General features: G+C 46.0%; 1 long non-coding RNA gene across 9 annotated transcripts in view; it reads right to left on the bottom strand.

The window, feature by feature from the left end:
- Positions 1-16,150, bottom strand: part of LOC309855004 — a 30,684-nt gene extending 14,534 nt beyond the window's left edge. Inside the window, exons 1-3 of one of the 9 annotated variants that reach the window (XR_014306541.1) lie at positions 15,885-16,135; positions 9,093-9,320; positions 4,680-4,809 (exon numbers count right to left, since the gene is read on the bottom strand). This is a non-coding gene — a long non-coding RNA (uncharacterized lncRNA). Of the gene's footprint in view, positions 1-206; positions 376-4,679; positions 4,810-9,092; positions 9,321-15,572; positions 15,661-15,682; positions 15,702-15,884 lie in introns of those variants that run through there. The other 8 variants (XR_014306542.1, XR_014306547.1, XR_014306543.1 and 5 more) reach the window with 8 other exon arrangements.

Raw genomic sequence — 16,150 nt, 5'->3', positions numbered from 1 at the left:
GGTCTATATTACAAGGAACCAAAGTTTTAGTTTTCTAAACCAGGAGCTGAAGCCCAGATTACCAGTGAAGGTCTTCTGCCAACCATAAGGAACCAGCCTTAGGAAAACAAGAAGTAGCAGAAAAAGCCTGGATCCCTAAGGCCATGTGAAGCCATTTTGGCCCTTGCCCTTCAATGGCTATCTTGGGAATTAATAAACATCTTTACCATTTAAACCAAACGGGGTAGCGCAGCCAGCTCTTGGTTTCAACTCAGGTCACGATCTCTGGGTTCTGGCATTCAGTCCGGCATCAGACTTCATCTTCAATGGGGACTCTGCTTCAGGATTCTCTCTCCCTCTGCCCTTCCCCCCTCATTCTCTCTCGCTCAAATAAATCTTTAAAAAAAAAGTAATAAATCAATCAAATGGAATTGGTCTTCTGTTATTTTACCATGAAACATCCTAAGTGCTAACCTGAGTACGTTACCTCATTCCCATTTGCCTGATCAGTAAGTTGAAAAGGGTAGGGCACACGCGACTGTGTGTGTGTCTGTGTGTGTGTGTGTGTGTGTGTGTGTGTGTGTGTGTGTTTTCACCCAGCTAGGTTCTAAGTTCTCAGATATCCATCTCAGACAGATAACATATGTTCTCTTCATATCCACCGACAAGGGCTTACTGCTGTCCTGACTATGGTCTGTGCTAATCCTGTACCTGTCCCCACCAGTCTCCCACAGACGGCCATGTGCCCACCTCAGCAGACACCCGTAAGGAAGCAAATACCTTTGGCTACTCAAGGCAGCAACTCAGCACAGAAACACACTAAGTACACACTAAGGGACACAATTACCCACAAGCCCAGACTGTCAAGGAAAACTGACCCACAGACTTTTACAAGGGTGAACACACTCCATTGTCTAAAACAGTGCTTTTCAAACAATGAATTGTGACCCATACACGTTCACAAAATCAATGTAATAGTCTGCAAATCCCTGGCTTAGAAAATGCAGATGGTAAGAGTTAAACAGAAAATATCAGCATCCATTACATACTATAAGAGTTAAAGACTGTTTTGTGAAGCTGTTGTTGAAGTCTGTGTTTGGGGTATAAATGCCCTGAGAAGTTTGTTCTCCAAACCAACAAAACCAAACAGACTCTTCAACACAGAATGGTGACTGCCAGAGGGTAGTGGGGGAGGGGGGTAGCAAAACTGGTGATGGGGATTAAGAGGCACACACTTCCACTTATATAAATAACTCACAAAAATGAAAAGTACCTCAGGAATATCATCAATAATATCATAATAATGTACTGTGACAGACAGCGAATACACATAATCGTGGTGAGTGCTGAATAAAGTACAGACTTGTCAAATCAGCAATGCTGCACACCTCAGATTGACATAACATTGTATAGATCAAACTGTATTTCAATAATTAAAAGAGAGAAAATTGTGTTCTCACTGTTGGTGATTTGATGGGCACTGTCCTCAAAGGCATCATCTAGTGCCCTCTAGTGGTTAGAGCCACATCTGCAGTTGAGAAAGAACCACAGACCAGAGAGGAGACTAGTCCTCAAGCACGGCTGGCTGTCTGGTTGGAAGGGACCTTCCCAATGACCTGGTCAACCCTGACATCCAGGGCAAGAACCCTTCAACAACACCAAGCCACCGCCTGAGCACGCCCTACAAAGAAAGCACTCGCTCCACCGCTGAGCAGCTCTACCTGCTGAAAAGCTGACCAAGCTGCCTTCCTCTGGGAGCTCCTCCCTGGACTTCCTACTGCCCTCTCCTGGATGACACGGAGCAGCTTCTGTATTCGCCCTCAGCTTGACACTATTGATCCAGACAAATAATACTTCTTGAGTGTCTGCAAAGTCCAGGCATTGGTAGACAGAGACAGAGACAAAGTAAGAGCTTATGCCAGATGAAGGACAATAGCAGGGGATGAAGGACCTGCGTCAGACAAGGTCAAAGGGAAGGCCTCTCTGAAAAGAGGAGGGCTGGGTGGACTCCCACAGAATTGGAGAAAGCTGTGCAGAAGGCACTAAGGATGGAATGAGCAGCTGATAGAAATGCTCTGGGCAGGAAGTGCCTTGGAATGTTCCAGTAGCTGCAGGTAGGCAGGGAGGCTGAAGAACAGCAGAGAAACAGGAGAAACTTCAGACTTCTGGGGTCTCTGTAAGTGTGTGTGTGTGTGTGTGTGTGTGTGTGTGTGTGTGTGTGTGTTAATTTTTCTGTTTTAAAATTTTTCTACACTACCCATATGCCATATTTCACTCTAAGACACCATCAAATATAAGACTGAAAAAAGAAAGAAGAAACACTTTCAGTTGGTCAGTGTTTTTCCTATTGCTTAGAATTTTAATTTGATTTTGAGTTTGTGCTGATGAAAACGCCCTTCAGAAGTATTTGAAGAGAATGAAAGGGAAAGGGTGAGTGACAGAAATTGGTTAAGTCTTTTATATTTAGGGTCATGATCCTTCCCAAATTTATGTGTGTATGTAAAGAATGAGGTAGGGGTCAAAGTCTGTTTTGTTTCCACTTCAGTATCCAATTCATCCAGTATTATTCACTACAAAGACTCCCCTGGGTCACCTGGCTTGTTCACCTGTTGGGCATGGTCCTCAGCTTAGGTCATGATCCCTGGGTGCTGAAATAGAGCCCCACATTGGGCATCCTGCTCAGCAGGGAGTCTGCTTCTCCCTTTCCCCTTCCTCCCTGCTCATGATCTCTCTCTCTCTCTCTCTCTTTTCTAATAAATAAATTAATTAATAAATAACTTAATCAATCTTTAAAAAAATAAAATTGAATGACTTCCTTTTCCCCATTGAACTGACACTCTGGGCAAAAATCAATCAACAGTACCTGTTGTGATTGGTCTATTTCTAGACTCTATTCTGTTTCATTGATCTATCTTCACACCAAAGGGTTTGATTACTGTCATTTCACTGTAAGTCTTGAAATTGAGCAGGAATAAGTAGTGTGGGTTCTTCAACTGCATTCTTTTGAAAACTTGTTTGGCTATTCTAGACCCTTGGCATTGCCATATACATGTGGCATCAATTTGTTCATTTTTTCTACAAAAGAGGAAAAAGATGGCTAGGAGTTTGATTGGGATTGCATTGTTTGCATGAATCAAATCATGGAAAACAGAAATCTCAACGATGTCATATCTTCCAATGCATAAACAAAGCATATCTCCCACTGATTTCACTCTTCTTGAATTCCTCTCAACAATGTTTTGCTTTCTGTAGGCGTTTCATGTCTATCATGAGACTTACTTCCAGCCAGTTTGCCTTTTTGTTGCTGTTGTTGTTTTTTAAACAGGCTCCACACCTACCATGGAGCCCAATATAGAGTCCAAAGCAGGGCCTGAACTCACAACCCTGAGTTCAAGACCTGAGCTGAGATCAAAAGTCAGATGAGTCATCAACCGAGCCACCCAGCCACCTAACCAGTTTATGTCTTAGATGCTACTGTAAAATATTTTAAATTTTTATTCTCCTATCCATGTACATTTATCATGCATCTGTCTGACAAAGAATTCCTATCCAGAATACATAATAACTCCAAAAAGTCAAAACCAAAAACAACATTGACAACAATGGGCAAAAGATGAACAGACAGAGCCCAAAGATGTAGGAATGCCCACTAAACACACAAAAAGGTGCCTAACTCAGATCATTTGTCACCAGGGAAATGCAATGTGAAAGCATAATGAGATGCTATTTCACCCTCACTGACAACACAGAATGTTAACGAGGATGCTGAGCAACTGAGTGTCAGTATATTGCTGGTGGGAAGTGTAAACTGATCAACCACTTTGGAAACTAGGCTAGTACTTCAATATGTCCCCACCCTGTGACTAAGCAATCCCACTAAGCAAGTTCAGGAGAAATTTAAGACTTCTGTAAGAAAGTTTATTGTAGCCTATTCACAATGACCAAAAACTTGGATACAACAAAATGTCTAACCATCAGATGAACAGATGAACAAATCGTGGTTTAAACACACTACATAGGGGACGCCTGGGTGGCTCAGTTGGTTAAGCAACTGCCTTCAGCTCAGGTCATGATCCCAGCGTCCTGGGATCGAGTCCCACATCGGGCTCCTTGCTCTGCAGGGAGCCTGCTTCTCCCTCTGACTCTGCCTTCCACTTTGTCTGCCTGTGCTCGCTCTCGCTCGCTCTCTCTCTGACAAATAAATAAATAAAATCTTTAAAAAAAAAAAAAAAAACACACACTACATAGAAAGGAGGAAACTACTTTACACTGATGAAGATTCTTTCCTTGACCAAACTCTAGCCAGACTGCTCTGAGCCCTCTTCTCAAACCTGGCTTATCATATACCAACTCCAATAAACATTAACATAGTTTCTAACAGCTCCAGGTCCCAACCCTGCAACACAGGTTCCCCTTAGTGCCTGCCTGAGGAAACTCAAGGCATCTACTGAAAAGTCAGGCCCTTGTCTCCCAGTTAGCAAATACAGGCGGTTTCATATGGACCAATACGTATTCTACTTTTTGTCATCTGTTCCTCCCCTGACTTTACTCATCCCTGGCCTTACTTCTTCATTCTCTTTAAAATGCCCTCTGTACAAATCAAGGCAGAGTTTCATTCAGGCAGGACTCTTTTCCTGATTCCAACAGTTATTACTGATTAAAATCTGTCTTCTCCACTTGAACCATCAGGGTTTGTTTACCTTTGGAAGTGCACACAACATGGATGAATCTCAAAGAACACGCTGAGTGAAAGAAGACAAAGGAATTGCATATGACAAAATTCCATTCACACGTTGTTCAAGACCGGGCAAATCTAATCTACCGTAGATCCTGAAATCAGAAAATGACCAGCGGGGGTAAGGAGACTAAGTACAAAGAGATACGAGGGTAACTTCTGGAGCTTCAGATATATTTTATGTCTTGTGTTTGGGGCTGGGACACAGATACACAATTGATCCTTCAACAACACAGTGGTTGGGGTACCCATTCCCGTGTAGTAAAAAATCTGTATGTAAATTTCATCTCCCCCCAAATTTTACTACTACTTGCCTACTGTTGACCAGAAGCACTACTGGTAATAGAAACAGTTGATTAAAGGTATTTTGTATGCTATATGTATTATACATTTTATTCTTTCACTAAAGTATGCTACAGAAAATCATGAAGAAAAATACATTTGCATTACTGTGCTATATTTATAAAAAAAATCCACATATAAGTGGACTCATGCAATTCAAACCCATGTTGTTCAAGAGCCAACTGTGTACATTTCTTAATGCTCATCAAACTGAACAATGAAGACTGAGCATTTTCTTTTATACATTATGTCTTCTCCCCTGCTCACCTACCTCCAGTCTTCCCCACCCTTCTGTCTCTTTGGAATACCTGGGGAAATCCTTATTTTCTTTTCTTTTTTTTTTTTTTTTTTAAGAAGGCTCCATGCCCAGCATTGAATGCAACATGGGGCTTGAACTCACAACCCTGAGATGGAGACCTAAGCTGAAATCAAGACTCACATGCTCAACCCGACTAAGTTACCCAGGCACCCCTACCTAGGGAAATTCTAAAGAAAAACAAAAACAAACAAAAACAAAAACCAATGAGAGATGCAGCTGACCTTCCAAGTTCCCCTTTCAACATACACCTATCCCTGTTCCTTAGTAAGAGGACCCCAATTTTGTTCAAGGTACCAATCTGCCCTGTGAGAAATTCTCCCCTCCCACACATTCCTGCAGCTAGGAGTAGGGCCACATGCCTAGTTTTGGCCAATGACATGTATGTTGAAGTATACACAGTATGGCTTCCTGAAACGCTATTGCTCTCACAGACTTAGACATGTGCCTTTCGTCAGTGTCTCTTTCTTCTCTTCCTCCCTGGAGTCCAGCTGCTCAAATGAACTAAGAAAATGGTGCTATTCCCTGGCACAAACCTATTTTTACTCTGAGAAGCAAGCTATGGGACCTCTCAATCAATTCACAATTAAGCTACATCGCAAGTCAAAACGTGTAGGCATCAAAATGAAAACAGCAAGTCCAACTGGAAGTGAGGAAGGATATATGCATGGCTATGTTAAAGCATATGTAAGAATTTAGTATCTAAGTTATGTTTCAAATCCATGAGGGATATAGACTATTGCTAGATGGTGTAGGGACAAAAAGGGCTACTTTATATTATACAAAATAATAAGGTTAGATAAATGGTCTAAACAATAGAAGCCAAAACCATAAAAGTGCTAAAGTAAAATGTAGTACTGGCTGAAAAAGGCCCTTTAAAGCATTATCTCAAAGCAATGAAGTCAGACTGCCAAATCTGGTACCATAAAGATTCAGAATGAAATGTATCATGAAATGTATGGTACAAGCTAAACTCAAAGACAAGCAAGAGTTTGGGACAAAAAACTACAACAAATACAGAAGCCAAAGACTACCACTCTACATATAAAAATTCTTACAAATCAATATAAAGGGGCACCTGCGTAGCTCTGCCTTTGGCTCAGGTCATGATCCCAGGGTCCTGGGATCCAGCCTTGTTTCAGGCTCCCTGCTCTGGAGGGGGGCTTCCTTCTCCCTCTCCCTCTGCCTGTCACTCTGCCTACTTGTGCGCTCGCTCTCGCTCTCTCTCTCTCTCTGCTGCTCCCCTTGCTTATGTTCACACACACTCCCTGTCAAATAAATAAACAAAAACTCAAGAAAAAAATCCAAAAATAAAAAAATTAATAACAAAAACATAAAAAATCAAAGAGACAACCCACCGGGAAAATGCTAAGGAGAAAAGGTTCATATAAAAAACTGACAGTAACAGTGACCAACTGAAAATTCTCAGTCTTCCTACTGATTATAAAAATATAAACTTAAGGGGCAACTGGGTGGCTCAATAGGTTGAGCATCTGACTCTTGATTTTGGCTCAGGTAATAGTCTCAGGGTTGTGGGATCTGGCCCCATTCAAGCTGTGCTCAGCAGGAAATGTGCTTCAGATTCTCTCTCTCCCTCTCCTTTTGCCCCTTTCCCATTCTCTCTCTCCCTCTTTCTCTCTCTCAAAATACAAAGAAATCTTTTTCTACTTCCCAGCTCACAATTTAAGAGACTAAGATTATTCTGTGATAGCATCTCATTTACCATGGGTGAGAACAGAAATTGACGTAACCTCTTCTGAGGACCATTTTGCAGACACTTCTCCCCTGAAACCCATCTCATTGAAAAATTCAAACACACATGCAAAAATGTTTAACACAGCCCTAAACAGCCACCCAAATGACAAACAAGTGTTGTCACATGAAGTAAAACCACACTGTGGAATACCATTGGCCAATTAAAAAAAAAAAAAAGAGGCAATAAATTATATGCCCAATTTATTCAAATTAGATTACCGAGTGGAGAAAATGTATTCACTTTTGTCATTGAAAATGTTAATCCTCGGGACGCCTGGGTGGCTCAGTTGGTTAAGCAGCTGCCTTCGGCTCAGGTCATGATCCCAGCGTCCTGGGATCGAGTCCCGCATCAGGCTCCTTGCTCCGCAGGGAGTCTGCTTCTCCCTCTGACTCTGCCTTCCACTCTGTCTGCCTGTGCTCGCTCTCGCTCGCTCTCTCTCTCTGACAAATAAATAAATAAATAAATCTTAAAAAAAAAAAGAAAAAGAAAATGTTAATCCTCAAGGGGCACCTTGCTGGCTAGCTGGAAGAGCTGGTGATTCTGATCTGGGAGCTATGAATTCAGCCCCATGTTAGGTAGAGATTCCCTAATAACAAAATCTTAAAAAAAAAAAAAAAAAAAAAAAAACAACTTTAAAAGAAAAGTAATTAGTATTCTAGATCTGAGGCCAGTGCTTTCCATATATATTTTCCAAATTTAATTTCTTACCTTTTGGAAAAAATGGGGGGGTGGCAAAAATCCAGAAAAGCCATGATTTATTCGACTTTCTCGATGGTCAAGTTTGGCAGCTAATTTATCCTCACCAGAATATTCTCATTCTAAAGTGACACGTCTTCTCTGGGGAGGGAAAACAGCATCCCCTCACCTTCAGAATATCTCAGGTCAAAATTTCAACCCTGCTCTCTGGGCTGAGCTGTGTAGATGTCAACACTGTGCTGGGAAGGAAGGCGTAGGTCTCCGGAAAATGCTGCCTCTGCCAAGACGTGATCCTGTGACCCACTTGCACATCAACAGTGACATTTTTCAATGCAGGTGACAGCAAATTAATTTTTTCACAATGGAATTTCAGTCTTAACAGCCTTTGGCCTGGTTTCTAAAACACACAGACTACTCAAAACCAATGAAATGGACATGGTAGTCTTGAGACCTTGTCAGGAAACAGAACCTTGAGCGTCTACATTCAGTTCCTTGTCACTCTGCTGGCTGAGAAATACTTGCTAGGAGTCTACATGGCATGGGACACTGAGACATATGTGGTCCCTCTCAGCACCATTATTCTCACAGTGGAGGGGGAAGGACAAACATTAAACGAGACTCTGCATTGAGACAGGACTGACTGCCCCGAAGGACATGCACAGAGAACAGATAGTGGGCTGGACCTTGTCTGTAAGTGTCAGAGGCCTCCAGAGGGAGCCGCGTCTGATATGAACCGGCAGAGTCAGAGGCTGGGCATCTTCTTGACTCATGGCCTCACCCACATCCAATCTGTCAGCATATCCCAACAGCTCTTCCTTCAACATGTACCCAGACTCTGGTCGATTAACAGCACTTCCCCTCCTACCACCCTGATCCAAGCTGACAGTATCTCTTGTCTTGGAATATTCTAGGAGCCTCCAAACTGATCTGACTGAGTTCACCTTCGTTGTTCTCAACAGAAAACTGAAGTGATCCCATTAAAATCCAACTCAGGTCACTTCATTCTTCACTTCAAAATCCGCCCCCACCCACCCCTGCCTGGCCTCCAGTGACTCCCACCCTAGGTCCCTAAGACCCCATCTGCTATTATCCCCCTTCTCCCCCACTCTGGCCTTGTCATTCCTGGAACAAGTCAGCCCAGCTCTCTCCACAGAGACCTTCCTACTCCCCCTTCACTCTGCCAGGGACACTGTGCCCACAGACATGCACAGGACTCACTCCCTCACCTCCTACAAGGCTTTCCCACCTTTGTCCTCAGGGGGCCTTACCTGGCCATCCCGGCTTAGATGACAGCCACTTCCAACCTTCCTACAGCATCCAGCACCCGCTGACATGCCAGATTTCTTGACTCTGTTTTCTGGCTGCTTCTCACTGGAAGAAAGGCTCACTAACTGTTCCACCCCGATCTGTTTGGGTCACGTCTGGAACCATGTGAGAACTGTGCCTCCGGCAATTGAGTAACCATTCAATAGAGATTGTGGAGTCACGGCATTCACCTGAGGGGAGATGAGAGCTCATGAGTGAGGGGGGATTGAGGAGAAAGTGTCTTGGGCAGAGGGAGCGGCCGAGCTGCCCCAAAACCAGTGGGCACAGAGCACACTGGAAGGACTGACCAGATCCCGTAGTGCAGCAAAGGTGATTGGGAAGCAGGACTGGAGAAGGAAGATGGACCGGGTGTGCAGACACTGAAGGAACATTTGGGTCCATCTCCAACAGCTACAGGAAGCCAGGAAACTGGGGCACCTGGGTGGCTCAGTCGTTAAGCTCTGCCTTCAGCCCAGGGTCCTGGGATCGAGCCCCCAATTGGGCTCCCCACTCAGTAAGAAGCCTGCTTCTTCCTCTCCCACTTTCCCAGGTTGTGTTCCCTCTCTCGCTGTGTCTCTCTCTGTCAAATAAATAAATAAAATCTTAAGAAAAAAAGAAGCAGCAGCAGCCAGGAAACAAGAAACTAGGCAGTGATATGAATGCATGGGGCTTCCACAAATCTCTGGATTCCAGGGGAGAAAGTTCTTGGGGGAGGCTGATGCACCTGGAAGCTCACCAATCACACTAGCACTGTGGATCACACCACAAATGACCATAGCTCGGAATGAGAGGGCAGAAGCAGTGGTGGAGAAAAGGAGGTAGATTCCAGAAAAAATTAGCCGACAAAATCACACGTCTGGGTGAATGATCGCAGAAGGGGGAAAGGAAGTCAAAGCAGAGTTCAAAAATGACTCTTCCCTTTTGCACGTGGGAGCTGAAGGGCACACTGGTCCCAGTCATGGAGTTCAGAGGGTGGGGGTGGCAAGGAGGAGAAAACAGGCAGGGGATCTCAAAGCACTTTTGGAAGGACTGGATTTGAGATAATCCAAATGCAGGTTTCCAGTTGGCAGCAGGAGACCAAGGGCACCATGGGAGGATCATGAAAAGCAAAGGGAGTCCCACCACACAGTGCAGATTCTACCTTGTGGCTGGTCGGGTATCAAAAGGTTTCCAGTAACATAGTAACAGGAGAAGATGTGGGATTCCAAAAAGATCACCTTGGCCAGATCAGGGGAACTTGGGTGGGAGAAGGAGCTGCATGAGAAGCAGGCAGAACAAGGAGAAAGTGTTGCAACAGACCAGATAGGAGAAGGGGCCTGAGCCAGGGAAAGAAAAGGGAAGAGACTTGCCCTTTTTCACCAAAGCAGCTCTCACGCAGCTCCTGGAGATGGTCAAAAACCCAGAGTACATCACCTCCCTGACTTGAAACCCCTGGGTCCTCCCCTGCATTTCACTCTCTGAAAGCCTCTCCAGGATGCCCTCTTGCTACCCGCCCCCCGACACGTCAGGTGCCGCTGACACAGCTCTGGGCTTCAGTGTCCAGGCTAGTTTCTCCTGTCTGGCACACACCTATTTGTCTTGTGAAGACTTCCCTCCTCCACTGGGAAAGAAGGAAGAGCAGTGCTGACATCAAGAAGGCGGCCTGGCACCATGAGCAAGGCTGCACAGCAGACACAGAGAGGCCATGTGTTTCCCCTGTTGGACATATGCGACCTCAAAGAATTGCAGCACGAGGTGACCTGGCCACGGTGATGAAGGGAGACAAAACAGGCCCACTTCCTCTCTTGTCCAAACAGACAAAACCAGATTGTCATGCCCATCACAAAATACCAATCATCCTCTCTCCCAGCTCATAGGAGCGAGTGCCTTCCTTCTGAATCGACACTGTTCGTCTCACTACTCACACCTCCTTCTAGAGAAGACCGATGGACCTACCCAGTCCCAGAACTGTCCCAAAGCACCCAGCCCAGAGCACACTCCTTCTTCCTTGATTGCTACCCAAAACATCCACCCAAAGCCCAAATCCTGTATGTTCTAACACCCTCTTTCTTACTGATCAGCCCCACAATTCCCATGATGTGGGTTCTCCCCCACGATGAGTAACAGAACCCACTGTGTTTAAGGAAAGGTGTGCTCCCAGTGGCCTCTGGGGGGATGCTGACCACTGTCACAAGAGGAAAGGACGGTTCCCTTTCTTGGAGGGATGTTCATGGAGTTCCAATCTGAAGGTTCCCATCTTCTCTGTGAAGCAGTATGCATCCCATGGCCCATGTTATGCAGAGAATGAAGGAGGGTAGCGTCAATCATAGGGTTGAGGAGAGTGGGAAAAGTCTGCTGGAAGGATTCTGGAGAGTGGGAAAGGGAGCTGCCCAGGGAACCACAGAATGGGGGAGCTCCATGAGGGCACAGGGGAGGCTGGTTCGCAAGAACTCGCAGTTGTTCCAAGCTGCCCTGCTGTGTGATTCCCACCACGAGGATTCAAGGCGAACATGGATGCTTTGCTTCACCCATGGCTTAGGGTTTACTCAGATGAAAGGCAAGGGTGGTAGAAGCATTGCCAGGACAACTGCTGAATCATGGGCTGGGAAATCCAAGCTCAGGTGAGAGATGAGAGCCTCGAGGGAGCATCTAAAAGACGGAGAAATCCAAGGAGGTCCTCGCGAAGAGCACGCAGATGGCAGAGCAGAAATGACAGAAGGAACATACTGGAAAGAGATTGGAGTTGAAAGGTGCCGCACTGCTCACGTGCAAGGTGGTGCAGCACCAGGGTGGAAATCCAAGGCACCACGGTGATAGTGGTGGCAGAGATGATCATGGCAAAGTAGGCATTTGAGAAAATGAATGCCTGTTGGAGGCTGGGCCCTCCATGCACACACTGAGGCCACCCCAGCTAATGGCAAGAATCAAGACAGAGGAGGCTGTGGGCCTGGAACCCAAGTCTTCAATGAATTAGGTGAATAACTACGAGGAAGGGAGAAAACAGTAATGATGAGGAGGTCAGGATGCTCTCCCTGGGGACCACAGATCTCAAAGAAATGGCATGGGGGCAAAGAAGCGAGAAGATACCATCTTGAACCCCCCAATCCTGAATAATGTGGGGTATGAGAACACAGGCAGCACCTTAGGAAGTTTCAGGAACAGATGTCCCCCCAAGAAGGACCAGGGTCCAAAGACACGGAGGCAATGGCTAATGGACTCCTAATTTCCCAGGATACAGGGAAGGGTTGGGGGTGGAGGTCACAGGAAATAAAAGAGGGAACTGCCTTAAGGGAACAGCAGAATGGAAAGATAAGGGAGAGAGGAACTGGGAGTCACGAGAGTTGGTGATCACGGTAAGTGCTTGAAAGAGTCCTATTGAACCAAATGGAATTATTAGAATATAATAACATATAAGCCCGATGTGTCCAATAGAAGAGTTCTAACTGTAGGATGGTAGGAGTGAGAGCACCAGTCCATGATGAAGGTCAGGACACTGATGATGGTGACATGGTGCTGACACTCACTACCAGTCTTGAACACCAGCTGTGCGCCCGGCACTGAGGGGAACACTCCGTATCTAGTCCTCCCAGCAGTCTTCTCTGGAAATTCCTTGCATGGCTAGCCCCAGGAGGGCTCTGTATTGAAGGCAGGAATACATCAAAGCAGTGGCATCCTAGGACTCTTGGGAGGCTAACTGGCTTTCTTAACATGGCTGTAACCTGGGGAGGCAGGAACCAGCCTGATCCACAGTGAGGACATAGTCAGTAACTACATCCAAATAATATTCAGAAGGAGGGAAATCAAGGGTTGCGTTGAGTGCCTGACTCTTCATTTAGGCTCAGGTCATGACGTGAGGATCATGACATCTATCGCCACATCAGGCTCTACACTCACTGTGCATTCCTGCTTGAGATTCTTTCTCCCTCCCTTTCCCTACTCCTCTCCCCACCCACCGTGCGCACCCCTGCCACAGGGGCGTGCACTCCTTCTCTAAAATAAATGAATAAATCATATGTACAAAGAAAAAAAGAATGGAGCGAAATCAAAAAGTAGTAATAATAACTTGTGAAAGGCATCACTCTGGGCCAGATCCTGTGCTGACTGCCTTGGATCTATTTCTCATTTAGTCCTTACATCCCACAGGCGGGTTATCATTCTTAGCCCCACTCCAAAGAGAGGACTGGGGCAGAAAGGGATTTGTCAATGATTCTTGCAAGGAATCCCTGTGTTATTAGTAACATGACTCTCTGACAAGTTTTAAGGATTTAACACACCACAGTGAAGATGCAGATCACAAAACCATGGAACTTGAAGGACAGAGGCCTGCAAAATGGCTTCAAACATTAACTTGTGGATTCTCCCAATCTTCTTGCATGTTGTTCCAATGAAGGAAAGGCCAGCGCAAAAAAGCTGTCATGAAACACATCCACATGGCAAACATACCTGGTCTTTACAGCCCGGGACCTATCCCAGAAGATCTGACTCAGTGAGTCTAGAGGAGGATCTAAGAATCCTCCTTGTTTTTCTTTAAAAAGCCCCAGAGGCTCTGCTGATGTGCCCTTTGGCCTGGGTACGACTGCCTTAGAGTCTCTGCAATTCCAAACACAAACTTCCCCTACAATGTGTAGTGGTTGGCAGACACGGGGGGCATTGGAAACTGAGGCAGAGAGGAACAGAGAAATTATAATAGCTTTACCATAGAGAGACAAGAAAAGGTAAGCTGTAGTTATGCTACTTCTCTCTCCTTTTGTTGTATGAGTTACTCTACAGTTTACTTTTTTTTAAGTAAGCAAGTTTACACAAACTGTTACCAACAAATATTAAATAAATCCATATTAACTTTTCAATAAACATAATCATAATATGCTATTGAAAAGTATTTTCGGGAGCCTGGGTGGCTCAGTGGGTTAAGCCACTGCCTTCGGCTCAGGTCATGATCTCAGGATCCTGGGATCGAGTCCCACATCGGGCTCTCTGCTCAGCAGGGAGCCTGCTTCCTCCTCTCTCTCTCTGTCTGCCTCTCTGCCTACTTGTGATCTCTCTCTGTCGAATAGATAAATAAAATCTTTAAAAAAAAAAAAAGTATTTTCTTTCTCTCTGATCATTTCAATGGTACATCAGATTCCCTTAGCCAACAGCAGTTGATACAAGAAAAATTATTTCTGATTCAACAGTGCTACACATGGCATCAACAGCCCCTACAAACTGGAGAAGAAATGAAGTTGGGTCGAAGCCACTTAAGTTCACAAATGTCACTGCAGACTGTCTCCAAGTCTTCAAAACTTATGTATTTATCTATTTATTGAATCAACCACCACTAACACCTATTGCATTTCATACATGGCTCTAAGTCTTTTATTAACATTAAATATCATTTCATCTTTACAATCATCTATGAAGTAGGATTATTATCATCCCCATTTCTCACATCAGGAAACTGAGATAAAGAGTGCTTCAGTAACACAGCTCTTAAGTGGCAGAGCTAGGAGCAGCTTGGCTCTGGACTCCATGGTTTCAGTCATTATGCTTAGTCTCCAAGAACCTACAGAAAGTGCAAGTCTTAAGCCCAAACCTTGGTTTTCCCCACCCTACAGTCCCCACGTGGCCCCAGCCTCAAGGACATTCAATTCCTTTAACACTCCCGACCTGTTCTAATGGAACGCCCTCCCACGTCTACCATTTGTCTTAGCCTTCCGATCTCCGCTGAGACATTATTGCCTAAATTACAAACTCAAACACACCCTGTATTTCTCAGCACTCAAGGGAAAACTCTAATTACGTATTTCACGGGTAATTATTTGCTTCCTGTCTCGCCCAAACAGGTGGTGAGCACCTCAGATACCTGTCAGACTATTTAACATGTGCTCCCAATCTCCATCAACCACCCACCCAAAAGGAAGGGCCCACCACAAAGTACGCTCTCAACAATTTCTGCTGAACGAACTACACTCCGGCCTCGTGCTTGCCAATATGTCACAAACATCTGTGCGCACCACGCTGCCCCCACTACACCGCTGAGAATGTAGACTCCGGTGGCCTCCACGCAAAAGCTCTGGAAAGGACTGGCTCTGCCCGCCAATATGATGCGGTCCTGGGCCCGCACTCCCTCCATACCACACCCCCCCCCCACCCCGCCGCCTTGATTGGCCTGATCTCAGGTGCACAGTGGGGATCCTGACAACCCCCAGTGGAATGTAACCTATTTAAGAGGGAGAACCCGGGGGCGCCTGGGTGGCTCAGTGCGTTAAGCCGCTGCCTTCGGCTCAGGTCATGATCTCAGGGTCCTGGGATCGAGTCCCGCATCAGACTCTCTGCTCAGCAGGGAACCTGCTTCCTCTTCTCTCTGTCAGCCTCTCTGCCTACTTGTGATCTCTCTGTCAAATAAATAAATAAAATCTTTAAAAAAAAAAAAAAAAAAAAAAGAGGGAGAACCCGAACTTCTCCCCCAACAACTCCACACTTACTCCCTTCACGCCACCGGTCTTCCGGCAAGACTTTAGCCCCAACAAGGCCGACACCCCGTCTGCCTGCTACAGGCGCATCCCCAGCCCCGCTCTCCCCAGACCCGGCGCACGGCACAGGTGAGATAATCAGCCGCTCCATACACGAAGCCCCGCTCCGGGCTCTTCACAGTTGTGAAAGGAAGGGCGCACGAGGTGACCGCGAAAGACCCTATTCCTGAGACACAGCCCCGCCTCCCACCAAGGCCCCAGCCCCCACCCCACCCCCACCCCACCCCCAGGGTCGCTGGGCCCTGAGCCCCGGCCCGCAGGTACCTCAGAGCATGGAAGCATTTTCACGAGCGCCCGCGCACTCCCTCCTCCTCTGTGTCTGTCCAGGAGGAAGAACAGGAGTTGAATGACGGCGTCCTCAGGTCACTGGCTTTGGGCGCGGGTGTTCCCGGATGATGTGCCTCACCGAGAGAGGGAAGCGGGGTGCCGAGGGAAACCGCCAGCCTCTGAGAGGCCGGTGAGAGGGGCTGGTTCCACCCACTCAGGGATGCCGCTCCTGTCAAGGCCGCGAGCGAACAACCTTCCCGCCC

Source organism: Mustela nivalis, assembly GCF_964662115.1.
Source record: "Mustela nivalis genome assembly, chromosome: 19".
Lineage (NCBI taxonomy): Eukaryota > Metazoa > Chordata > Mammalia > Carnivora > Mustelidae > Mustela > Mustela nivalis.
The sequence above is the reverse complement of the archived record's forward strand: the minus strand, read 5'-3'. Positions and strand labels throughout refer to the sequence as shown.